Source organism: Haemaphysalis longicornis, unplaced genomic scaffold (genome assembly GCF_048455015.1).
Source record: "Haemaphysalis longicornis isolate Haplotype H1 unplaced genomic scaffold, Haemaphysalis longicornis Haplotype H1 scaffold_2, whole genome shotgun sequence".
NCBI classification, from domain to species: Eukaryota; Metazoa; Arthropoda; class Arachnida; order Ixodida; family Ixodidae; genus Haemaphysalis; species Haemaphysalis longicornis.
This window is the reverse complement of record NW_027526295.1, coordinates 89737994-89765272: the sequence shown is the minus strand read 5'-3', so window position 1 is coordinate 89765272 and position 27279 is coordinate 89737994. Positions and strand designations below refer to the sequence as shown.

The following is a 27279-nucleotide window of genomic DNA, read 5'->3' as shown; positions in this document are numbered from 1 at the left end:
ACGTAACGCATTAAATGTTTATCTGATTGGAGGAAACAACATTCATATTGCAAAAAAACATTGGTGCCTTTTTAACATCACCTGAGCAACAGTTTCTTTTGTAAACGGCTCTTTGTGTTAAGGTGCTCATTCCAAAGCTTCTGCGGTAAGCAGTTGTTGTTTCATCCGCACAAGTCAAAATCAAATGTTTTGTATACTTTGGTTGTATTGCAAGAAGTATTGAAATATTGTTTGCAGCACGTATGTTCTTGGTTGTCATAATGGCTCTCGAGGAATGGAGCGCTCAATGGAGGCGTCGATGCATTCTTTGCTGGACAGTGTGCGTCGCTCATGAATTCCACACGCCATAGTTCACACTGTGGAGCCAATCCCGCCTCTCTTCTTGCTTCCACATCTATATGCAAAAAATTGGGTTAGTCTTATGAAAGTTTGTTTGCAATTAATCATGTATTAAACACAATTCCTATATGTTGATGGTTATTCATATTGAGTGCCCTAAAGCGACGATGCAAATCATGGCAACTCATTCTATCCCACCTGAACTCTCGCTTATTCTTTGTGCCCGGATGCAGGTTTAGTTGCTTTTACTGCGAAGTGGTATACATCTAACGGTCCCTGCTCCCCACCCTAGTTTTTATGTTGGTGAAGCGGCTTTATTTGGCGCCTGCTGCGGTGCTCCGCCTGAACCACCATCGACCCCGCTTTCTCAACTGTTATTCCGCTCGCCCCCACCCATGCCTTTTTCACCGATGCGCAATCCGTTGATAACGGCGGGAGCGCCTTATGAGGCGTTACCAACGCAACTTGCCCGCTTTGAACGCCGAAGTGAGACCGTAATTCTTCTGCAGCATGAAAGGCATCCCACGCGACATTTTTGCCCGTGTATTTCAGGCCTAAGCACACGCCCATCACTGCTTGCCCGTTTATGCCTGCAGTGGTTGGTGGTGGAAGCATGGCGGGGTGCATGCGCAGTTAGGTTTTATGCCGCTACGAATGACGTGCGAGTTGTGCTGGCCGAAAATTACAACGTGGAAATCTGTGGCTTAATGAGACCTGTTACTGTCCTCAATGGTCGAGCGGTTTGGGTTTGCGTTGGTGTGTTACACAGACAGTGAGAGGCCTACGATGTGGGAGGGAAACTTACAGCCACATGTGTGTCCAGTAGAATAATGCCCGGGTCCTTCCAAGTTTTAACTCCTCTGGGTAAGGTGCGTGTCGCTCGCTCGGTGGAAGAACCGTGGGAATCGAAGCAGGGTCTGCCGGAACAGATGCGCGAATGAATGCGAAAACAAGAGAAAGGTGCTGGTGGGAGCGTTGCAGCGGAAAGTTCCAGCTCGTCGTGTAGCTGATAATTTAGACCGGATTTACAGTGACTTCTACGTGACCCAATTTTTTCTGGTCATCTTGAATGGCCTCTAGAACGCAGTTTCGGCAGTGCCTATCTCTTCTAAGCACGCCTACATACCCCCGGTTGCCGGTTTATGCAGGCACCCGTTGGTAGTTGAAGGAAGGGGGGGGGGGCGTAAACACGCAGCTATAGGTTTCATGACTCCACTCACTGACAGGTTCGTGGTGCTGGCGGGAGGTTTGCATTGCAAGAAGTATTGAAATATTGTTTGCAGCACGTATGTTCTTGGTTGTCATAATGGCTCTCGAGGAATGGAGCGCTCAATGGAGTCCTGAGTGGTCAACCGGATTGGGTTCGTGTGTTATGCAAACAGTAAAATAAAATGCCTACGACGAGGGAGGGAAACAGACAACTTCATGTCTGTCCGCTAGAATAAAGCTCGAGTGAATCCAAGTTTTATTGGGACAAGTGCTTATTCCTCAATAGCAAATTACAAAGAACTGTGTTCCCTTTCGTAAGGGTCGCAAGATATAGCCTTGAAGGACTCCTGTATCCACGTAGTAAGTAAGAGGATCCCATCCCGGGTGAGACCCCTGATGTAGTATGGGTCGGCTTTGCAAGGAATTACAAATCCAGGTTTGGGCTCGGCTGCTATGGTAAGGTTGGGCTACTTCTTCACGTATCACCAGCTGGCTAACATTGTCAAATCCCTTTCAAAGATAGCTGGTCATGACTAGGTCCGGATTTACTCTGTTGTAATGAGGCGGGTTCATAACCCGCTGTCATGGCCACAGGCAGTCCTGCGTCGCTAAGTTGGGTAGAAAACCAGTCTGGGCAGGATGAAAGTAGGGTCTTACGTATTCAACGTAGTGGATGATGCGGATATCGATGAACCTTTCGATTCGATTGCACAATACAGGTGTAAATGAAATGGGGCGCAGATTTTTGAGGTTATCGGCCGGCTTGTTAGGCTATGGTATACGAAAAATGAGTGTAAGCTTTAAATGATTCGTAACGACACCTTATTCTCATAAAGAATAAAATTGAGTGACTAGTTGGGGCAGCGCTTTGGGAGAGAGAATACAGAGGTGCTTCGATGTAACGTCCTGTCTGGGGGCAGACTGTTGTCGACCCAACCTTGTGGGATTTCCGCCATAGTAAACGGGGAGTCTAATTCTGAATCAGGATTGTCGATAGGCAATGGTGGTGGAGATAGCGTAGAAGCCGTAGGGATAACGTGGTAAATAGCCGTTTCTCCGCATCACCTCGCGGTTCCTTCAGCCTGAGGGTCTGGCACAGTAGCTTGCTGCCTTGCTGCCCTCGCTTCTGCCGCTCAACTTGCGAGGCAATTTCCATAGACCCGAGAGCCCCCGCTCGTGAGTAAGATCGCTACCCATTGTCGCACAGAAACCCTCAATAAATTGTTGCTGATATTGTGAAATAACGCTAAATTGCCAGCGGATTTTTTGTAAATCTCTGTCTTTTTTTTCTATCTCAGTAAGTGCGAGTAAGCTCGTGCACTCTCCGCCAGAGGATTGCCCGATGATTGCACATGTGGCGAATGTATTACCGGCATTGGATGGTTTCTTGAGCTTCAGTTGCAACGTCCAGTTTTCTGGCTATACGTAACTAATGGGATTAAGTCATCGTAGTCGCCATCATCAACATAACCAGGATACCTACGCCCACTGTAGAGCAAAGGCCTCTCCCTTTAATCTCTAATAATTTTGTTCGTGCGCTAACTGCGACCAATTTATCTCCCCAACCTTCTTGATCTCATCTGCCCATCGAACTTTCTGCAGCCCCCTGTCACGCTTGCCTTCTGTAGGGATCCACTAGTTTACCAATAATGAGGAACGTAATGGGTATTTATTAGGCAAAGTTCATCCTGAATACAGCAAAACGCAATATTTTAACTTTTTTGTAACGGGTGTGAGAGGTGCCGTTATTTTCACCACGTCGCCGATTTTTTAATAAGGTAGAAATCATTGCAGATCGTACAACCCCTTCAACTTTGTTCGTTCGTCGTCAGGGCCGTAAAATGGGCCATATACAACCTAATCTTTATGGACGTGTACGGGAACTACAAGGGACTATTCAGTGCCCCAATTTTTCAAGGACCACTTAAAATAGACACAGGAAGAATTTTTCTTCGGAAGCTTGCCTAGGCCCAATAAACATGCATATGAATGACACTGCCACAGCTACGGGAAGCGCCAGTGATACGGATAGTGACGTATTCGCGATGTTTTCTTGTCAATTTAGGGCTCAATTTCTTGCCCGCAAAATAATGTTGCCACAGAATAAATGAGTTCATTTTTTTATTTATACAGAAAACAAATCCACCATTTGTGTAAAAAACAAGGCAATTTTTGTCTTGGCGTTGCTACTCAACAGCAGTAGCGCTGCTAAAATAAATGCCCACAGTGCTCCAGAGCTGCAGGTTTCCAAAAGAAGCTTTGAAATTCCAAGCATACAGCAGAACTACTTTTAATAATTCTTTTAACACGTACTAAATTTTTAGTTATGATAGACGCCCTGTATAATATAGGCTGCCTGTACAGATCAGCGATCACAATCCTTGATTGATTGATTGATTGATTGTTGGGTTTAACGCACCGACGCAACGCAGGCGATGAGGCGCGCCGTAGTGGAGGGCTCCGGATTAAATTTCACCACCTGGGGATCTTTAACGTGCGCCGAAATCTCGTTCACACGGGCATTTTTGCTTTTCGCCTTTATCAGAAAAGCGGCCGCCGCGGCCGGGAATCAAACCCGCGATCTCGTGCTCAACAGCGCAACGCCTTAGCCACTGAGCCACCGCGGTGGGTCGATCACAATCCTTCAACATGAAAACAGTGTCAGAACCCTGTGTTCAAACTGCAGCTATGAGCAAACATCCTTGTTTTTTTATTTGAGCTTGTATTCATAAACTTCGAGTTTATGTATTTGGCTTTGTCATTTGCGCATGTCAAGGAAATATGTTGGCAGAAATCAGACATGTTCCGCTCCAAGCTCACCGACCACTTGTCTGAGCAACCTGCTTGTTATCGATAATTTGACTACCTCATGTATTTCTGTCAAGAATTCTTGATTGGTACGCTCCTTAAAATTGTAATTCTATTTTTCAGACAACATTCCTGTTTTTGGTTGTCTTTACTGTCTACATGTATTCGATTCTAGTTTTTGGATGTTTTCTTTTCGTTTTTTGTGTGTGTTATGTTTCAACATTGCTCTGTACCTCGTCACTTGCCCTCCCTTATGTTATGCCCTCGGGCCTTTAGGGTGAAATAAATGAAGTGAAATGAAAAAAATATTGTGAAATTACAAGCAAAGGGAATTACTTCACCTAAAACTAACAGGCTTGATCTGTGATAGCTCTCTTTAAAGATGGTTCACTTACCTCGGGAATCATTGGGCATTAAATGAACTTCTACAACAAAGCAGTACTGGGTCACGAATAGGAATGTCCAGTGAGGTGCAGCAAGATGGTACCCTGGTGATTCTGCCGGATAGGAGGAAAAACAACGCTATACAATGCAATCTTGAATTTTTTTCAACGTATTTCACGCTTCCTATTAAACCTTTGTAGCGTGCTTTGCGGAAAGTATTTCTTTATTTACCACGTTGTCACGTTCCCACAGATTACACAGTTTGTTAAAACAATGAAATTTTTTGTACCGAGCCCGTGTCCCTCTGTAAACTAGAAAACTCAAGCGTCTAGAAGCCGTCAGTGAAATCACGTGCACAGAATAGTGTCGGCAAATAAATTACCGGAGCGTTTTATTTTCGCCAATTTATGTGTTGACCTCTCGTTGATTGAAACTGCTCACTTGATGGAGAATAGTGGCAAATAAACAAGAACGACGTGATCGTGACATCTAATCACCATGCTTTGAATATCGAAAAAAACCTATGCGGTACGCCAACTAAAAGAGTAAGGAAACGTGCGCTTCACCGAAAACCCAAGATAAAACAGCCAGGAACGGCGTAGCCCTGGCAAAATACACACAAAAAACCGAAAATAAATTTTTTCGCCAAGAGGAGGCTAGTTATAATTAGCCTGAATAAACAAAAGAATATATTCACTGCTCAGGAGGCGTATACTCGAGCAGATGAGTTTTATTTTAGAGTACAACAAGACAAATAAAGCGGATATCAGAATAACAATAAAAAATATGACATCTATTTATTCATTTATTACAATACTCTCAGTGCATCTACGGTGCTGCAGAGAAAAGTGGGTAACGCAATTTAAAAAAAACATGTGAATTGGGCTTCTTGAAAAATAAAGGATCAGGGATGGTAGTGCTGAATTCCGACACAGGGTGATTGTGGTTGAATTTCCACGCAGTTTTCCGTAGCAGAGAATTCAAAGGGTGTTTGTGCAGCAGGATGGCAAATGAAGCCTAAAGTTGTGATAAATGTGGGAAAAAGTATATGAGAGAACTGTAAAAAAGGTTGCGCTTGATGTCAAGGATAGTATAAAATTTATAGAGCAGACCCAAGTGGGATATTTCTTTGGTAATGAAAAGTCGGGAAGGTGTAAATGCGTTTTTATTGAAAATAGAACGAATGTTCTAGAGTAATTGCACAAAAATGTAGGGAAGCGCGGCTTCAAATTAATTTAACGAGATTAAAGATTACTAATGAGGGTGGGTCATAAATAGAGGAAGCATATCCTAGATTTTATTTGACTACAGTTTTTTATTACAGCTGTTTAAAACAATAGGGGCTAGAGAAAAGTTACGGTCAAGGAAGCTGAGCATGCGGTTTGCGTTACTACTTAAGTAATAATTATGCCTTTGCAACGAGAGTTTATTTTTTATGTGAACACCATGGTATTTCTGTGTATTAACTCCGTCAATTGAGCTATTGTTTAGCAGGTAAGGGTAGGGAAATCTGTTATTCTGTTTAAGGGTACCATTGGTGGATGTGAGGTTATGTGTACTTTGAGGGGATTTGAGCAAAATTCCTTTTCCTTAAGCCGATTAAAAACAAAGTGGCAGTACTAAGGTTAGTGTTAAATCCGAAGTACGGATAGCCACGAGTACAGACTCCTTTAAAAGTGTTCAGCAAACATTTGGGTGAGTACGTCTATGTGGTAGAGGTAGATGACACAGGTGTGCCACTTATAGATCGGCTTGCATCGTGTTAATTACACGTTGGAACGCGGCTGTTGCCATATACATTCCAAAGGGCATCACATTGAACTCGCGGAGTATGTTCGACGTTATAAACACTGTCTCTTCCCGATCCTTTCACCTTCGATTGTCTAGTACAGGGTTTTTAGCTTCATGGAAGGGCAGTACTTTGCCTGGGAAAGGTGATTGAGGGCGTCGTCGATTCTTGAGAGTACGCTTTCGGTTTTTTTTATTTGCTGAATCACCCGCAGTAAACACAGAAATGTGCTGTACCACTTTGTAAGGGGGATAGTTTTTTTAGATTACTCGACAGCAAAAAATTAACACCTGTCCGTCTGTGCGTCCCTCGTTTCGGTAACCTGGCCAAAGAGAAAAGCCTTATGGTGACATGTTTCTATAGAACACATTCCTAATCTAATATATCTGGAAATCTTGAAAATTTTAGGTGTTCTGAGCATGCATTCACCGGTGTGCAGCCAGACTCAAGAACACTGCGAAAAAACATCCACGCTATGTCTCTTCGTGGAAAAAAGAAGTGTTTTGCTAAGGGTAGCATTCTTGGCACGTTGGTTGTCCATATTTACACCAAATATTTGCGGAAAAAAGAAGCTAGACAAATGAAGCGAGAATGTACGCACGCGGTACTGCTTGTGTCCGTCCTCACTTTGTCCGTGTATGCCGAATTTTAAGCAATTATTTATTGTAAGTTTTTGTGCCGCGGTTGTGTGTGTGCGGTTCCTTTCTATCCCCGAGCCGCGTACGACCGACGAAGGATTTAGGGCCGCTTTACTGCCTTCGAGCCCAGGCGAGGTGTTGAGTGAAACTAAGCAGGAGCGGGCCGTGTCTGGGAGCCGACTCCCAATACATAGAGACCACACGCCCTACCGCTGTTAGCTCTTGTGACACCACAAATTTTTCGAAACTGAGATGAAGAAAATTTTCTTTTTCAGTTGTACTGGCTTACATTCCTTCATAGCTAATAAAGCTTGCCTTTTATTCCTTCAAATGTTCACACGTTACGTTTATGGATAGCTGATGCATCAAATCTATCAAAATCCGCAATGCAAGAATAAAAGAAACGTCTACCTATTCGACCGCTAGCATGAAGTGCACAAGTGCAAGAATGTCTTTAGGAGAAGCTTTACGTCAAAAGCTCGATTAATACAAGCACATTATGGAAGGATAGCCAGGTATTGAGCGGCCACGGGGAAGGAAGGGCTATGGCTCTCCTACGACAAGCGCATCATGCAAGGATAGCCAGGGATTGAGTGGCCACGGCGAAGAAAGGGCTATGGCAATGCACGGTCATCTTGTTACCAGCTCAGTTCAGCTCAGCTCAGCTCATCTCAGGAGGACGAGCAGATCAGCTGATCATCCTACGCCTGAAGCGTTTCTTTATAAGAAGACTTTTCCAAAGTGGCAGCAAGCCTTCTTAGAGAAGATACAGACAACCTCAACTGTCAGTGCGCAAAAACGATTGCCTCCCCAGAAGATGAGCCACGTGAACTTAGCACAAGAACGCTGTGAGCCGCTACGCTGAACCTGACGTCTCACACGAATTACAAGATTAGCCACTACCGGCACTGTCCTGGGATCACCCCTGCGTGAAGGCGTGTAAAAGGCACATTTTGACGTTTTTGACGGGCTACTGAAACCGATTGCATGGCGGCTACACATCTGCTTGGAGATACCATCCACTACCTTCAATAGGCGAGTCATCGCAATGTAAGAGGTCATGGGCCACGTTAAGGTAAGCGAGGGCAAAGAGGAATGCGACCGCCGACAGGAGACCATTCCCAAGGTGTCTTATGTGGTCGCTTATATACTTCCTCGGGATCGCTTCGAAATAGTTCTCCCACAATCAACCCGGTTTCTGCTTTTCTCATGGTTTTCTCATGACCAAAAAGATGCAGCCATAAAATTGGAAAGAGTAAAGCTTGATCGGAAACCCGAATTTGTACAGACCGATATGGAAGCAGCCGCCTTTCAGCCACGGGTGGTGGTTTTGGAGTCCAACGGAGTATGTTGCCGGAGAGTGTTCCCGCTCACTCACTCATCTAGGCGATGCGCGGCAAACGCACGGTTACGTCGCGAAACAAACCCGTCTGCATGGTATGACGCACCTACCTCGATCTTTCTTGTCTGGTGAAGGTCGCCGTGAAGCCAGCCACTAAGATACCAACCTTTACGCCAGGGCTACCAAGTGCGTGTCAGTTTCACCGGCCGATCAGCAGCCTATGCCCCTAACTGAGGGCTCACCCAACACAGGCGTTGGGTTGTGTGGCAGCAAGAGGTATTACGTTGCAGGGAGCAGGTTTCTACTGACCTAAGAAGATTTAATGACCAACTGAACAGATATCGGGTCATCCGGGACCTCGACTATATCCTTAGGAAAAGCTTGCGATCCTGAAAAAATGGCTACGTCCGCAAACACCAGCGCAGGCCAAAATGGCTTGGTGTACGTTTCGAAATTGTCAACGAATTTAGGCAATCTTTGGAAGCGTCATAATGATATCTGAGGGCGCTTCAAGGCCGTTGAACGAGCATTGCTAAGATGACACGACGAGTTCACAAGTTTGTTTTGCCTAGCAACGCAAAGTTACGACCACTTGCAATAGCACGCGCTTGCAACGGCAAAAAGCTATTCATATCTTGAGGCAGCAAATTGTTTAGATTCCTCCATGGAAGTACACTTCATCATCTCAAGGCTGTTCCTTAGGCTCCGAATACACATGAAAAACACCGCATTTTCTCCCTGTGTTTTCGCCTCGAGCTTATTCATGGACTAGGCTGGCATGAGAACTGACCTTGGCTTTATCCTCAGTAGTAATAAAGATGCTCCTTCTGCGTTACGTACAGTTTTATAAATGTCAACCTTCATAAACGCCTTCCGAAGATACATGCTTATTCATGGACCATTCAGGCAGAGCTTTCCTCACGCGGGGACCAACTTTGTTGAAGCATGGAGGCAGCCTGGCATCACTGGCCTCAACGTCAACCGTCCGGAAGTTCCAAAAGTCTTTCTCACAACGGCTGCACGTGGTATTTGAACCCGCCGCATGATTTACACATAGGTAAGCCTGGGAACAGAGAAATGTGAACGTGGTGCATGCTTCACACGTGGTCGGCACGTGGGAACGGAAGATGAGCATCACCGTCCGCATTATGAAATTTATGTTTATGTGGTATCGCCATCAAGGATTACCAGATGAAGTGCTGATTACTTTACTGACGGAGGTGTCCCCAAACCGGATATGCACAACCCATGATGCCTGTGTCGTCTGACCCTGAATATCCATCTTTTTCTAGCTCCCGCAACACTGCCTAACCTAAAATATGGCAACTCAACTTCTTCGCCCGGAAAGGTAAACACAGCAAGCCAGCATGTGCAAGCAGCAATGCTACCAAGTGCAGATTCTGAATAACCAATGTTTTTCACGCTGGTGCACTGCGCACCTTTTTCACATTGCAACAACGCCACAAGTGACAAATGGCGAAGGCTGATCTCATGAAAGGCGATGCCGTGCTGCACGAGCAAGCGACCCGCCCTCAACGGCCAGTCGGGGTGAGCGTACGATCCCTACGGAGTTCGAACACTAGACTACGTAAGAGTGTGATAAAGACAACCAGCTGAACTCAAACCAATTTTCCTATACCGTTCACACAAGTTCTGCACTTGGGCTCAACGTAGAAGTAGCAGCGGTGACGGATAACTCCAGGCATTCACATATTCACCGATGCGGAGAAGAATGACGGAAAGGTGTGAAACTTTGATCCAGACTCTGCTCTGGTGGTTAAACAAGTGTTTTGTGTTTTTTTTAAGCATGCACTTTCTTCCTTCCTGAGCGGCGGACGAAAAGCAAAGTAATTACGACCGGTGCCTAATCCTCGATTCCGGGTGAGGTGCCGAGTAGCGCTACGAAAGCTCTGGCGCTTTCTGCACGCCGAGATGACGGAACCAGAAAACCTGCTGCTGCGAGCCCTTTACACAGCACCACATTTGAAAAAGCTGAGCATAAAAAGGAATTTATTTGTTGCACCGGCTTCATATATTCTTTGTAATAAGAAGTTTTCTTTGAATTCCTCCTAATTTTCACCCGTAATCTTCAGGGATAGCTCGATACATGGACTTCGGCGGACACTGATGTATGTGGAAAGAATATTTAGCTCCTCAATGATGTCGTCTGTAGTCCAGCTGAAACGCATGGCACGAAAGCCAAATTTCCCTGACGAAGAGGATAATAGGAAGTACACTGAAAAAAAAACAACTGTAAAAACCTTCCCCTGGTAGTAATGGAATTTCGGTCCCACCCATTTTGAAGCTGATGTCCGCCCGAATGGGTAACTCCCCGCAGACCTACATCCCATCACTTCACCATACAGATATAATGTCGGAATCGTGTTACCACCGTACTAATCATATTAAATATCTGGGCCCCGCTCTCTCCTAAGTTGGTTAGATTGGGGATCGGTTTACTTTTGAAAGCTTTCATTCCCCATTGTTGTCGTTTCATTAGAGGGGTAGCTGATTTTGTGTCAACATTCCCTCCTGAAACGTTCCTTGTATACGGCATTATTGGAACAGAATTTTTTCTTTGGTCACACACCGCAGTAAAAAAACTGGGATATACGTCCGCAACACACATAATAGGGTAGCGTACTACGTTAAAAAACTGACACCCGTTTTACTAGTGTACGACTGCCAGAAACTACAAATCATGGTCTGAATAGCTACCGGTTATACGAAGTGTACAAAATGTACGTGGAACATGCGTGGCGGCACATTTTTTAAAAATTACCAATAACAGAACAGAAACTGTTTCAAGCGTTCCCATTTTGAAAAAAAAGATTTCAGTCTGTTCTTTTTGGAAATATTATTTGCATTTGTTACGCCTGAGTAGGCAATACTCTATAGAAAGTTCGTATGCACAAATTCTTTCGTACGCACGCCTGATTACGGTAATTCAGCAAAACATATTATCAGGCCTATTTGATCAGGAACAGCCATATATTTCTCTTTGCATGAAGTGCAGTTAAGAAACGTTGGCCTGTGCTGAATATTCTCGGGGAAAATATAAAAACCGGCGCTGGAACAAACGTTTTATCCGCTAAATAGATAAAAAACTGCCGCCTGACCCTAGTGAACGGGGCTCGAGTGCTAAACTGAACACCGCGAAACTCTAATACGTGGATTGGGATAGAAAGGCTACAGCTTAAGAAGTGGGTGGAAGGGACTGGAGAAGCAGACAGTTATCTGGGTCGCCTGAGGACTACAACCGTACGAGAACATTTCAAGGTGGGGGAGCTGTTGTGCGGATAGGGCATGCCGGGGACCTTTTTTCAATAGTGTGCTGTTGTCGCCATGGATGTCTTTAACTTGTGTCCGAATAGCTTCACGCAGATGTGCGTACACGCGACGGTGACTGACGTGTCGGTCGGGCTACTCTTTCATGTAATTTGGAGCATCGGGCGTAAATCGTCGCTTGGAGCAGGACGTAAAGTGCCGGATCTGCGGCGTAGTAAAGCCCACATCGTTATAGTATTTTTTGCTAACACCCAGTTCCCGTAGACATAGTAAGTAGGCCTGCAGTCGTCATCAGACACGTCTTGAAGGTAGGCGATAGGGATCACGTCACTTGATTGGTTGCCTCTTACCTGAACGCAATAGATGCCATTTTTAAATGCGAATATTTTGTCAATGAGATGTCTTACCAAAACATGGTAAAGGCGATCCTAAGTTTATGTGTCGATGCGAGCTAGTTGGTACTTCTTCATGGGCGCTCCTACGGCTTGCACACAGTGGGTGTGTGATTCGGGGTCATCAGGTATTCGTAGAGAAGTCCATTCCTTGGAGTTAGGATTGAGAATCATGGCGTAATCAGGGAAAAGGAAATATTCGTCTTGGCCTGTAACAGAATAATAGCACCGTGGTCGCTTCAACACTCCATTCCAACAATACCATCGTGGGGACAGTTGGTAGTACGACAAATGCAGCAGGAAACGTGGTGTTAATGGGGCAGCACAACGCGCACGCTTCACCCTGCGTGACGAGATGGCTTCCTGCTGTGCGGATGTGCGAGCCGTTCCAACTGGCAGTAACATTCTTCCACTTCTACGTGAACAATCCTTTCCTGACTCACTACTCGGCTCCTGTGTCTGTCGGCGCCACTATTCCGTGGCCGTTGACAAATAGCTGAATATCCGACGTGGTTGCCTCCGAGATTACGCTCCGTCGGGGTCAAGTATCACGGCTGCTACGTATTCATAGCCAGTCGCTACTGGCTGCGATTGTAGCCGTCGTGGTAACGGCAGGTTTCGTCGCGTTATCTAGGGGTTTCAGCGTATGGCTGTCGTCGTATTCATTTGCGCCAAGGTTGCAGCTCGGCCCCGGGCAGTTGTCGCGTGACGGCATTGCTCTTCAGTTCGTCGCTACGTTACTGGGTGGTTTTCATTTTTTCACCGTACAGCTTCACCCCTGCAAGCTTCTACTTTTATGTTCCCCAAAGATGTTTGGCGAATCTTCAAAGCCTGAACCTAATGTTGACTCAGCGGTGCGGTCCTAAATTACTACTGGTGTGCGGCAGGCATTCCACAGGTGTGCGAAAGGTGTGCGACAGGTATCTTGGTCCGATGTGAGGGCAATGATAAGGAGCATACAGAGATAAATCTCGCAGTGCGAGCCGTTTGTGAGGGCAGCAGAAAATACAACGAATAGTAATTCTTTAAACGGTGTTGTGGGGTCCAATCCCAACGGTGGTGTACTGGGCGAGAGTAGACGCTGGTACGACGGGGTTTTCTGCCTATGAAAGGCGGGGGGCCTAATAGGTACGATATTATTGTGCCAATTGCTTTCCTACAAGTCCTACCTGAATTATTCAAAAAAACCCTGTTTTGACCGGGCAACAATTTGTGAGCAAGACGACGAGTTATCTTTTGGATATACTTGCAGACTTACCAGACGAAAATTCAGATCACTGCTTCAACGACCCGCCTTGCGGTTATCTCGGCACAGCACGCGCACTTAGAAATAGGAACAGGACAAGCTCATACTAACCCTTAAGACTTGAATGTGGCGAAGCTGTACACAACATTCACAACTATCACCAAGGTTTAGGAGTGCAGACGATTTGCTTCTTCGCGGCCGCAGCCGCCTTAACTCCATCATGTTAGCTATAAGTGTCAGCTGGTTTCATTTTTAAGTGATTATTATTGGACATCACCGTGGAGGGCAGTACGCTATAATGGGTCTTTCTCGTTCCTAGCATGTGTTGCCATGATTACGGCAAACGATGGCGTTTTTTTGCCAATCTTGTCCCATTTCTCTTAGTGGGTATGCTTGGCTTGGTAAATGTAGGCAGGGGACGCTGTGCACGCACACACGTGCACTGGGCATTTTCTCAGTTGTTTCAACTGACGAACGGTCGCTGAAATCGCTGCCAATCTTCCTAGGTGGGCTGCTTCATTTGACATACTTGCGCAGGGGGCTCAAGGGGTTTGTTGTGGTGCAAGCACACACAAGCGCTAGTCATTTTCTTCCTTTGTAACTGCCGAGCGGCATGGCAAAAAATTTCGCTCACGTGCGCGCGCTCAGCAATTCCTTGGTATTTCTTACTGCCTACAGAAAAAATTACGCTTTGAGAAACAGCTTCGCCGTTAAAGCTTCGACGAAGTGCCACTGGTTTCACCTACATTTCGTAAAACCCATTGGGTACGGATCTGCGGGATTGCCAGCAGTGGCAAGACTGGAGACGAGATCTTCTGAAATTCATTTCGCGATCGCCCCACCATCATCGGTTTTATAAAAGATTTGAATGCATATTCTAGCATCATTTCTACACCAAGAGCCCCGAACTGGGCGTCGCAGCCACATAGTACCTCACATGCAAAAGAGAGAAGCTCTTGTAAGGATAGTGGCGTGACAGGAATACAGAGCATCAGAGAACCACTGCGTACCACCCCTAGAACTAAAAGAAAAACCAAACATCTTGACAGGACAATCCTGCAAATGCTGTCGAAGTACGTTTCGGATTAGCATAATACGTCGGGTGAATTTTTTTCTGTTATGGTGCCGTGCACTGCATCCATCCAACAATCAACGCAGGGTATTTCATTCGAGGTCATCTAGTGTAACGAACAATGCACGAAAGAAGCCCGCCAGCTTCCTGTAGTTGGTGCCAACTACACGCAGTTTGGGAACGCCGTCTCTACAAATTCGTGCGCCGAAACGCCGGGATGCAGTAATTTGTGGGCTTGGCCCCCAACCCGAGGTATTGGGCAACTCATGCACTAATTGACCCCGCGGATACAAGAGAATATCACCGAATGCGCAGCCGTAGCGCGACGTTGGCGTTTCGTTTTAAACCATGGCACCTGACATAAAATAGTTTTCGGTGTTTGGTACTTCTTTCGCCTTAGCGTCATGTTTAGAGAAGTAAACATCGGCGCAGCTTGAATACTGGTGCCGGGCTGGAGATACAGCCGAGTTACGGTAAACATAGCTCATGCAGGTTTTGCTAGGTTTTGCTAAGCGTCACTGCGTCCACGCATTGATGTCATAGAAGGCAAGCATTGGCTCGGCCTCGAACGTGCGCGAACGTGGTGCCGGGTGCATCGTGATGCAGGAGTTCTTTTCTTTGTATTTTTTGTAACGCCACCCATACAAGCTCAAGCTTTCACAGTTGTGGTTAAAAGGGTTCGTAAAGCCGCCAAATATGCAGTGGTATTTCTTGGTACTTGTTACAATTGTGTAGCTGCAACCGATTGTCGTATTTGGGGCTTCCAAAATACCGCCAATTTGCTTATGCTGTTGTAATTTGAGCACGTGAATCTAGTTTGATAAAGGAAGGAAGTCCCGATGTGGTCACTACTTTGAGTGTTAATGTTTGATTTACCTCATTCTAAAGGAACTGTTCAGCGGATGCGATAAACGCTTTGGCTTTTTCTTCGTGTCTCGAAGTACTGCGAAATCTGTAGTAAGCGACCACACGGAACGGCACTCCGTGATTTGTTCATTCAAACAGACGCGCCATGCGTTTGTGCTATTCTTTAGTATCTTTCCTTTCAATGGGGCTATCGAATGGAGTAATTGTTACAACTACGGGATTTCCCGCTCAATATAATCCAAACGCCAGTGACTATGATCACAGCGCCAATAAATATAATCCAGGCGCGAACCAATATAATCCAGGCGCCAACTAATATAATCCAGGACCCACGCAATGCACAACACATGACAGGGCTTTGTAATTTAGTTGGCAACCAATACCATCCGGGCGCAGTGTATTTTCATCTAAGTTAGATGAACTAGGTTACGTGACCAGTTTAACCGGACGACCTAAGAACTGCGCAATAAAACAGTCACGTGACTATCCAGCACTCTCCCCTAATTACTATAGTGAATTCGAGGATGGTGTCATGGGTATGAATTATATTACATTTAAATTGCTCGCTTACTCGAAATGTTAGGGGAAACTGCCACAATGCCTAACTCTCGGAACCCAATACGGGCACGAACGTGGGACAGACAGGTGGCGCTGCTGGAGCCGTGGGTCGGTGCGCTGCTCGAGATAGCGGGTCGGTGCAAATCGGTGCAGGCAAACGAAAGGGACGATAACGGCGTCTAAAGAAGAGAGGGGGAAACTGAAGATCGCGTACATAAACATGCAGGGTGGCAGGAAAAGAGAGAAGTGGATGGAGATTACTAAGAAGCTAGAAGAGGAAGATATCCAGGTATACGCTGTGACCAAGATGCACCTACGGGAATTGGAGAAGCCTCCGGTAATCGAAGACTATGTATGGGAAATTTGTAAAAGGACGGCTGGATTGAGAAAAGGCGGAGGAGTAGGTAGGCTTGTAGGGCGGGAGCTAATTGGAAGAGAGTGAAAGAGGACTCTAAAGAACATGGGTGGATGAAAGAGATAGTGGAGGGTAGGGAGATGGCTTCAGGGGTGTCTTACCTGTGGACGGGTAAGGATAGCAAGGAACAAAAGGAAAAACTGGTGGCGTGTCTAAAAAAGAACATCGAAGATTTGAAATGTTCCGGGGAGGTACTATTGGTAGGGAACATGAACGCCCACTTTGAAGATCTACACGGGTAGACAGATTTTAAGGGAAATATAATGCTAGATATGTGTGAGCACTAGAAGCTGATCATAGTAAATAGGGAACAAAAATGCGAGGGTCTAATACCGTGGGAGTGTGGTAGGAGAGAGTCGAGTATTGACTACTGCCTTATTTCAGAGGGACTTTATGAATAGTTGGAAGGAATTACCATAGATGAGGAAGGGGGCCACAGTATGGGCAGTGACCACAAGCGCATAAACCTTAGTTTTGGGAAACTGGAGGGCGAAAAAACGGGTCTACCGTGGCAGCGCACACAGCTAAACAGCAAACAAATTGCGATTATATAGCCAAAAGCATAGATGCTGACATAGAAAGGAATCCTCGAGAAGAGTGGGAATATGACAGGCTCATCAAGACTATGCAGCAAAAAATAGTCAAGGCAGAGGGGGCCAATAGATGGAGAGGAAAAGAAAACACCCAAAAGCTGGTGTAACAAAGAAATTAAGGCGGCGATAGAGAGGCGTAAACAGGCGTCTAGAGATCACAGGCAGGACAAGAGGATGGGGAGAAATCAGGAGGAGGGGGACCTAAAATGGGAGCAGTATATGCGAATTAAACAGAAAGTACAGCACTTATTGCAGGCGAAATCAAAGAGGGACAGCGAGCGATCGGTAGCCCAAATAAGGGGAAGGGGTAGAGACGCGCCTAAAAGGTTTTGGAACGATGTGAAGGCATTAGGGAAACGTACGAGTCCCACAGAAGGCGGTACTACAGAAAATGAGCAGGGGCAGATGCTCAAGGGAGAGGAAGCAGTGGCATACCTACACCAAATCATCACGGAGAAGTTCGGTAAGGTGGATGAAGGGCCCCGTAGAGACACACAGATTTTGCGGCAGGTAGGCCGGAATGTCTGGAGATAGATGGGGACAAGCTGAAATGAAAAAGAGCAGAGGAAAAGGTCCCCAAGAATACCGCGGCAGGCACAGATGGGATACCGATGGAGACGAATAACCAGTTAGGGCCAAAGATCAAGGCAAAGCTACTGCAAGCCATCACAACAAGGATAGAAGAAAAGGCAATACCGGCCGCTGGAAAATGAGCAGGATGAACTTAGTGTACAGGGGCAAAGGAGTCAGGACAAACCCGAGCTCGTATGGGCCAGTAACCGTCACGTCAGTGCTGTACAGGTTAGCAATGCAGGCAGTGAAGTTTGAACTAGAGCAGTGGGTGGAAGAAAATAGGATATTATGGGAGCTTGCAAATGCGTTTCGAAAGGACGGAAGACTAGACGACTACTTATTCGTTGTAAGCCAGTGCATAGAGGTGGCGAAGATGCAAAACCGACCTTTGTGGTTAGCCTTTCTGGACATTAAAGCGGCGTATGATAATGTAGACATGGAGTGGCTTTGGAGTATCCTGGAGGACGAGGGACTTGGGGCAGAATTTGTTGGCTTACTCAAGGAGCTATACCGGGAGAACCAAGTGCAAATAGTGTGGGAGGGGGTAACATACAATAGGCCCGTATACACCTACAAGGGTTTGAAACAAGGATGTCCTCTCTCTGCACTGCTGTTCATGATCTACATGGCGGCGTTAGAAAGAATGCTAGAAGTCAGCACGATGGGGTTCGACTTATCCTACATGAAAAACGGGCAGGAGGTGGAACAGCGGGTTCCAGGACAAATGTATGCAGACAACATATTGTTGATGGCGGACAACCGGATAAGTATGCAGGGCTTGATGGATATATGCGCGAAGAAGCGACGCACCTAGGCCTATCCTTTACCAGAGAAAAATCGGGAATCATGGTCATTAATGACGGCGAGGAGCACAAAACAGTATCAGTGCAGCAAGTAGAAATACCATTGGTGAAAGAGCATAAATATTTAGGAGTATGGCTGAACAACAGCGAAGATTACACGCAGGCGCATGAAGCTCACCTTAAGACGAAAGGAAGACGGAACGCGGCTATAATGAAGCATAGAGCCCTCTGGGGATACAGCAAATAAGAGGTGGTAAGGGGAGTCTAGAAAGGGGTCATGGTACCAGGATTAAGTTTCGCTAATTCGGTTCTGTGCATGAAACCAGAGACCCAAGAGGGCCTGGAAGTAAATCAGAGGGTGGTAGGCAGATTGGCCATAGGGGCCCACAGCAAATTTACAAATGAAGCGGTACAAGGGGATACGGGCTGGTCGTCTTTCGAGGCGAGGGAGGCGCGGAGCAAGATAAAGTTTGAGGAGCGACTCCGTGACATGGAGGACGAAAAATGGGCCGCGAGGGTGTTTAAGCACCTGTAAATGAGAAGCGTGGACACGCGGTCGAGACGGAGGACCAGACAGCTGAACAAGCTGTACGGAAAGTTGGTAGGGGAAAGCGCGGTTTACACAACAGTTAAAAAGCAGGTAAAGGTTGCAAAGACGACGAAGTGGGCAGTGAGAATGGAAGCGAAAAAAACCCTGGAGACTTATAGGGCAGAGAAACGGGAAATTAAGGAGGAGGAATTCTATGGCAATACAAGAGGCAGTGCGTTGCTCTTCGAGGCACGGGCAGGGTGCCTGAGAAAACGGGCTTACACGGGTAGCTACAGGCAGTATGATGAAACGTGTGCATGCTGCGGCAGTGATCGGGAAACTACAGACCATATTGTTAGGAGCTGCACAGAGATACGACTACCGCGGGGTGAGGGGGAACGACACGGCCGGAGGCTTTGGGATTTGGGGCGAGGGGGAACTTCAACTTCAAGGCCATAGATGTGACGAAGAGGCGACTGGAGTGGTGGTGGAGGAAAAGTAGGGAAGGGATGGGTACTCAGGCGGAGTAATCATACGGATGAGAATTTAAAACAGCGAGCGGAGAAAAAAGGGGGTGGGGGCGATGAGTTTAAAACAGAAAAGAGGGAGAGATGGGAGGGAGGAAGAAAATCTATAGGTTAGCTGGGAGTAGGGCAAGTAAACGTAATAAAACAGGCAAGTGAGTTGCTGAACACCGACGGCCCGATTCAAAGGAAAAGCCACTAATATTCATCAACAACAGAGCCACCCGCGGAAGAAAATCGCAAAAATGGTCGGGGCATGCCCTGGAGTGTAGGTGTGGAGAACACGTGTTTCCGTGTTTTAAAGGGGCAACCCCTCGTCACCGTGATGATGTTAGTAATACGAAACTCACTTTTTTTGTCAGAAATTAAGACCGGGCGGCACGCGTTCAGTTTAAATTATTACCTAATATAGGTACTTAATTGAATATTTGTTAGTCATTGATTTGGATAAAAGTCAAATTGATGTAAGGGCTTGCGAGGTACCAAATTAATGGTCTCGATAAGGGGAATCACGTGGGAGAAAAAAAATAGCTTCCTGGTTGTAGTCATGAGAGAGTCACATGAGCCCTAGATTGGGTTAAAAGTCAAAGTGATGGCACTAGGGCTTGTGAGATATCAAATCAAAGGTCCCGATGAGAGGAATCCCGTGAGAAAATTAAAAATTCCTTCATGGTTAAAGTCATGCAATAGTCACCTGAGTCATAGATTGGGTTAAAAGTAAGATATGTCACAATGGCTTATAAGGTATCAAATCAAAGGGCTCGATGAGCAGAGTCACGTAGTACAAATTAAAAATTGCTTCCTGGTTAAAGTCATGAGATAGTCATGTGTTTACCCATTGGGTTAAAAGTCAATGTGACATCACTAGGGCTTGTGAGGTACCAAATTAAAGGTCTCGGTGAGGGGATCACGTGGGACAATTTCAAAATTTCTTCCTTGTTATAGTCATGATAATAGTCCGGTGATTCACAAAATGGGTTAAAAGTCAAAGTGACGCCACTAGGGCTTGTGGGGAATCAAATTAAAGGTCTATATGAGGGGAATCACGCATTAAAAATTGAAAATCGTGTCCTGGTTATAGTCATGAGATAGTCCGTGAGTTATAGATGACATTAAAAGTCATTGTGAAGCCACTAGGACTTGTGTGGTATCAAATTAAATGTCTCGATAAGGGGAGTCACGTGGGACAAATTAAAAATTGCTTCCTGGTTATGTTCCCGATATAGTCATGTGAATAATAGATTACGTAAAAGTCAATTTGAGGGCGCTAGGGCTTGTGGGGTATTAAAATAAATAATCCTGATGAGGGGAATCACGTGGCACACATTGGAAATTGCTTCCTGCTTGTAGTAATGATATAGTAACGTTAGTCATATATTTGTTTAAATGTCAATGTGACGCCGCTGGGGCTTGTGAGATATCAAATTAAAGGTGTCGATAAGGGGAATCACTTGGGACAATGTAAGAATTGCTTCCTGGTTATAGTCGTGAGATAGTCGCGTGAGTCGTAGATTAGGTTACAAGTCAATATGATGCCAGTATGCCTTGGGAGGTATCAAAATAATGGTCTCGATGAGGGGAATCGCGAGAGACAAATTAAAATTCCTTCCTCGTTGTAGCTATGAGGTAGTCACGTGAGTCATAGATAATGAAGTCAATCTCATGCCACGAGGGCTTGTGACGTATGAAATTAAAGGTCTGCATGAGGGTAATCACGTGGGACAATTTAAAAATTGCTTCCTGGGGATATTATTGAGGTGGTCGCGTGAGTCACAAATTGGGGTAAAAGCGAAAGTTATGCCATTAGGTCTTTTTAGGTATCAAACTCAAGGTCGCAATGAGGGGAAAGAACACATTAGGAATTGCTTCCTGGTTAGGTCGTGAGATAGTTACGCGAGTCATAAATTGTGTTAAATGTAAAATGATGTCGCTAGGGCTTATGAGGTATAAAATTAAATGTCTCGATGAGTGAATTACGTAGGACAAACTAAATATTGCTTTCTGTTTATAGGCATCAGATAGTCCCGTGAGTTAAAGATTGGGTTAAAAGTCTAAGTGATGCCTTAGAGCTTGTTATCGCCTGCCCGATTGTAAAAAGAAAGTTACATATGCGAGAAAGAGGCTGATGGTGTGTTGAAAAGTAGTTAAATGGATTTCTAATAACTTCGCGTGACTCCTACGGATGATTAATCACTCCGTGACTTACCATGACGTTTATTTTTCACACGTAAAAGCATCATAGGTATCAAATGATCGCCATTCATTTGCTTGTTTGCTGTTTGTGCAAAAAGTTTGTCTTTGCAAACATTATTTCCAAAGATGTCACATGATTTCCATGCGTCATGATTTAGTCACGTGACTCACCGTGAGGGTAATTACATCACGAGTATTGGCATCAAGGGCATAAAAAACCCTGTTCAATTGCTTGATTACGTGCTGCGCAAAAACGGCTTGTCATAGTGAACTCGTCTCCTTTTGATAACGCATGACTCCTATAAATGATGAATTGGTCACGTGACTTACTATGAGGTTTATTACACGACGAGTATTGGCATCATGGGTGTCAAATAAACGCTCTTTATTTCCTTGTATTCGAGATGTGTACGAGAATCTTGACATAGTGAATATGATTCCTAATGATTACACATGACTCAAATATATCATGAATTAGTCATGTGACCTAGTATGAGGTGTATTACATCCTCAGTATACTCGTATAATGGGTGTCACATAAACGCTGTTGAATTACTTGCTTTCGTGATGTGCGGAAAAAAGCCTGTTATTGTGGACATGTTACTTTAGAATTCGCATCGCACCCATTGATTATGAAATATTTATGCGAGTATTAAGGTTTATTATACCACGAGCAATCACATGATAGGTAAAAAATAAATACTGTTGAATTGCTGCTTACGTGATCTCAAAATTTCTTTTCTCGGTGTGCACGTGATTACAGATGATATGCCATGGTTCCTAATTATCATAAATATCTAATGTGAAATACCATGAGCTTTATGACTTGACGCGTACTGTCACCGTATATATCCAAGAAAACCACATTGAATCGTTTCTTCGCGTTATTTGTGAATACACGCTTTTTTGCTATAGTGCGTGATTGCAGGCACATCAATTTGAAAGCACAAAGAAGGGCCTGGTTTCGCGAATACTGAAAACACATCGTTGTAGTACTCTTCATGACAATTCCGTCATGGCTAGGCAATATATACATACATACATATATATATATAATTATATATATATATATATATATATATATATATATATATATATATATATATATATATATATATACATACATACATATATATATATATATATATATATATATATATATATATATATATATATATATATATATATATATATATATATATATATATATATATATATATATATAAATACATCGGTGTAGTACTCTTCATGACAGTTTGTCATGAAGTGTATTACACCGATGTGCTTTCGGCATTTGCGAAACCAGGCCCCTCTTTGTGCTTTCAAAGTGATGTGCCTGCAATCACGCACTATAGCAAAAAAAGCGTGTATTCACACATCACGCGAAGAAACGATTCAATGGCATTTTCTGTCAGATTACATATTTATGATAATTAGGACTCATGCCATATAATCCGATATCACATGCATCACAAGAAAAAAAATTGACATCACGTAAGCAGCAATTCAACTGCATTCATTTTATACCTATGATGTGATTACTCGTGGTATATTAAACCTTACCACTCGCATAAAAATTTCATGATCAATATGTGTGATGCGAGTTCTAAAGTAGCATGTTCACAATAACAGGCTTTTTTCCGCACTTCACGAAAGCAAGCAATTCAACAGCGTTTATGTGACACCCATTATGCCAGTAATGGCGGTGTACATAAACATAAATACCCCAGAAAGTGAAGAGGAGCATAGCCCCGCCTTTAGCGCAGTGGTCATCGCACCAGACGGGTATTCGGGAGGTAGTGGGTACAGACCCCACCCTGCGGCCAATTTTCCTCCAGTTTCTTTCGGTCTTTCCAGATTCTTTATCTGTTTCAATTACCTCCCACCTTATCCCCTTTGCTTTCCGAGGTTTTCGTGAGTACCAACCCTTATTTCTGTCGTATTTGCAACGAGTCCCTCATTTCCTTTTCTGACTCGCGATCTATCTATCTATCTATCTCTCTATCTATCTACCAATATATATATATATATATATATATATTGTGACGAAGCCAAGGACGACGCAGTTGTTTTAGAAAAGAAACAAGTGTTTATTGGAGCGAACTTGTGCTCCCCTAACAACTCAAAAGAATACAGAGAATGCGAGGCAGCGGTCAACAAAGTGACGTGCGTCGGCGAGCGTAGCAGAATCGAGTACCCCGGCGTCTGCTCTGCCGGCTTTTTATCTTTCGGCGCGCGTTGTTCTCGAACCGTCGATTCGCATCGATAACATTGTAGATCCAAGAAGATTATTCCGGGCTGTTCACGTTAGATCGGAATGCTCTCCCTATCAGAACAGATAGCACATGCGGCACAGAAAGAAAGAATGGAACATGCGCTTTCCTTGGCACTGAGATAACACAGACCGGCGCAGACTGGCGGTAAAAGCAAAACACAAATAAACAAACCCAATGCATGGTTCGCAGCACAATATACATACATATATATATATATATATATATATATATATATATATATATATATATATTTTCAAGCCTTATTTTAGCCATAGAAAAATGTCTTAGTGTCATGTGTAGTAAGTAGTAAGTACACAAAATACACACGAAGGCTCTTACCACGCGGCAGGGGAACAGACCACCCAATGCTTATTACCAAAAGTAGAATTCCAATCTTTCCAACAGTGTTTCTGCTAGCTAGAAAGTATGCCCTGTCGTCAATTACGAAAAAACGTGTTTTCTGTTTTTACACCCCTTCTATTTCCCCCAGATTTCCTGGTCATCATTCTCAACACACGTTCGAACTCTAGAGTATAGCATGTTAATTTGGGGCTTACCTTGCTTGATCGTGGAATTCATCGCGTTGTATCTTGTTGTGCCATTAGTCGGGGAAAATGTCATGTTGACGGTCGCCTTAGCACTGTTAGAACACAAATTTTCTGTCATAAACTCTTTTTATAAACTAACAGAAATAAAAAGACAACCCCTTTAACTATCTATGTCACTACTACCAGCTACATCAAATAAGGTGGAAATATAGAACAAAATATGCTTTTCCAGTAGCATGGGATTTCTTGTACGAAGGAGTTGTGAATTGTTGTGGCATCAGCAGCTGAAAGAACACTAATGGTACAAGGAAAACCGTCAATTCTTACGCCAAGAAATCAACAATTCCTTTCAATGCAAGCAGTGTGTTTCTCAAATGATAGCTGCCTTTTATATGCCCAGCGCAAAGTAGACGAAATATTAGACGAAAGTAGACAAAGTAGACGAAAGTAGTCGAAAGTAGACAAGTGACAAGTATGTTATTGTTCACTAGAAAAACATAACGTGGTTGTAATTTGTGAAGTAGCGACGTTCACCCAATTGGCTACCAATAGTGGTCTCTGTGCAGTGCCATTAAATTTAATTTTTTGTACCCCACATCTTGTTTGGAATCCAGTTGTTTATGATTCATCCTTGTAGTTACTATTTACCTAACGAATGGGCACGGTAAATTTTTAATATATCCCTTTGAGGAGACGTTTATGTTTATCCTTTGAAGAAAGGACGTTTTCCCGATTCTTTCGAAAACAGGATAAATTTCGCATTACAAACTGCGCAAGAAATGACACACACAAATATGTGTTATCCACTTGAATTCTAGAAAATACCTTGGGCTAGCCACACGAAAGGCTATTATTTTATTTCACGAAACGCAGGGAAGAATTTTCCAGAATTGTTGCCGCTAAAAACGGGGTCACACATTATAAATGCCTTACAGATCACTTGCTTTCTCTTTACAGAGCAGTGGTTCTCATATTTCTGGACAGTGTGACATAATTTCAGTCGCAACTCTTGATATTGTACACTTTTTAGAGAGAACGTTTGCTATTTAGCATAAGGAAACAATAAAGCTATAGATACAGTCCGGATTACCTAAGTAATTGGAGTTAGGGGGCCATTATGCGGACGTGGTATCCACGTCATTAAATCAGGCAGACGTTTGGTTAACAGTCTCCAGGAAGAGGTTCCCAGAAGACATAGGCTTTGCAGGGCCGGGCAGCCTCACACCAAGTGCTTCGCATTACCCTGTCCAACAAGTGAGGGCAGAATGGGCACGTCCACTCAAACTGGGCATGGTTCTGAGTTGGCCAGCTTCTCGTCACACCCGGCTCAGGCTAAAATGTCGCAGCAGGACCTCACCTTGGTGAGAGAACCCGCAAGAGATATCCGTGCTGCGCGGGGTTATAAGAGCGCACGCGGTGCGCTATAGACGACGTTCTTTTGCACTGGCTAGGCGAATAGCTGCTGAGGAAACTGCAAGGGGAGCGGGATATTGCACATGCACGGTGTGTGTAACTGCGTCTACAGCCGGCATTGCGTGGTGGCTTTGCGTTGGAGCCCAGACCCGCGAACACGGCATGGGTAAGTGTCCACTATGTTCAGAATTCCTAGCAGAAGTTCGTTCGACGTAAGATTTTTATAAAGCCCTCGAGCAGCTGCGGATCGATCAGTGCAGATTGCTTAGGGTGGTAAGGTTGGGTTGAGTAGCAGAGATGTGTGTAGCAGAGCACCTGGCACTGTGGACGTTCTGACTGCGTACAGGGCCACTTATCCGTCGAAATGTAAGTGCACGTCACTGGATCGGAAGCGATAGTCGGACAAACTAGAGCAATATGAAGAAGAGTATCTGAAGCACTAAAGTCGACACATATCATCGTTGCGGAAAGGCTAGCAATGCCTGTAAATGCGGAATCCGTGCATCCACCGTTCTGCTATGAATGTGGGCAAAAGGTCGGGCCATTGGTGCAACTTTTATGCTGCAACCCAAGCTAACCTAACCTTAATGTGCGATAGTTGTGGGCCCGGTCAAACTGTCATCGACGCTGCTAGGGCAGTGGCATCTGGGTCGAGGGCTTGTTTTTAGAGGCGACTTGTGGACACTCATGTACTAGCTCATCAAACGTATTCATCTGGGCTTCCTCTTAGGGAATTTGGATAATGGTGAGGGATGAAAGACCACTTATTGCCCACGTAGCTGAACTGTTTATTGAATTCAGAGAGGTAATCCCTTCTTTCTGGTTAATTTCTTCAAGCTGCATGATGCAGGTGCAAGACAACCTTTTCTTTTATACAGGCTCAACCCCGTCGGCACTGCTTAGACGTCGTGTTGGTGTGTATATTTCGATTGAGTGGTAAGTCGCGCAGCTTCAGGGACAGTGAACAGCTAAAGGAAATCAGCGAGCTCTTTGTGAACTTTCACTGTTATAATAAAACCTACAGGGTCACTACGGGCTTGCACACACAGCCGCAATCACCAATTTGTTTCTGTGCCTTGGTGTGACTACAGTTTTGTAATGGCAATTCCCATTGAAGGAATTACGCAAAGGGAGGCGTACGTGACAAAATATAAAGCCCAATTGTGTGCTTAACACAATAAATGTAAAATACCCTTGAAACAACACATTTTCTCGCTCTGAGAAAGGCATAAAGGGCGTATACATAACCAATCAATCAATCTCTTTATTATAGTGCCCAGGTACAGCCGTAGCCTTTGTTCTGGCGCACTTAAGAAACAGACAGCCTACGACACATGTACATCCACGCGTGAGAAGAACAAACTACACGCGAAGAAAAGACTAGAAGGAAGAACTAAAAGTCATTTAACAAAATTCACGATTTTGGAACAATAAACTTAGAACCTTCAGGAAACAATAAAACACAGTGTAATAAAAATTT

General features: G+C 44.6%; 1 long non-coding RNA gene across 1 annotated transcript; it reads right to left on the bottom strand.

Moving 5' to 3' along the window:
• Positions 1-58: 58 nt before the first annotated feature.
• Positions 59-24481, bottom strand: LOC144167243 (uncharacterized). The gene is made up of 3 exons (XR_013321898.1): positions 24396-24481; positions 4752-4853; positions 59-394 (listed from the first exon to the last, which is right to left on the bottom strand). It is a non-coding gene; the product is annotated as an uncharacterized LOC144167243 (long non-coding RNA).
• Positions 24482-27279: the final 2798 nt, after the last annotated feature.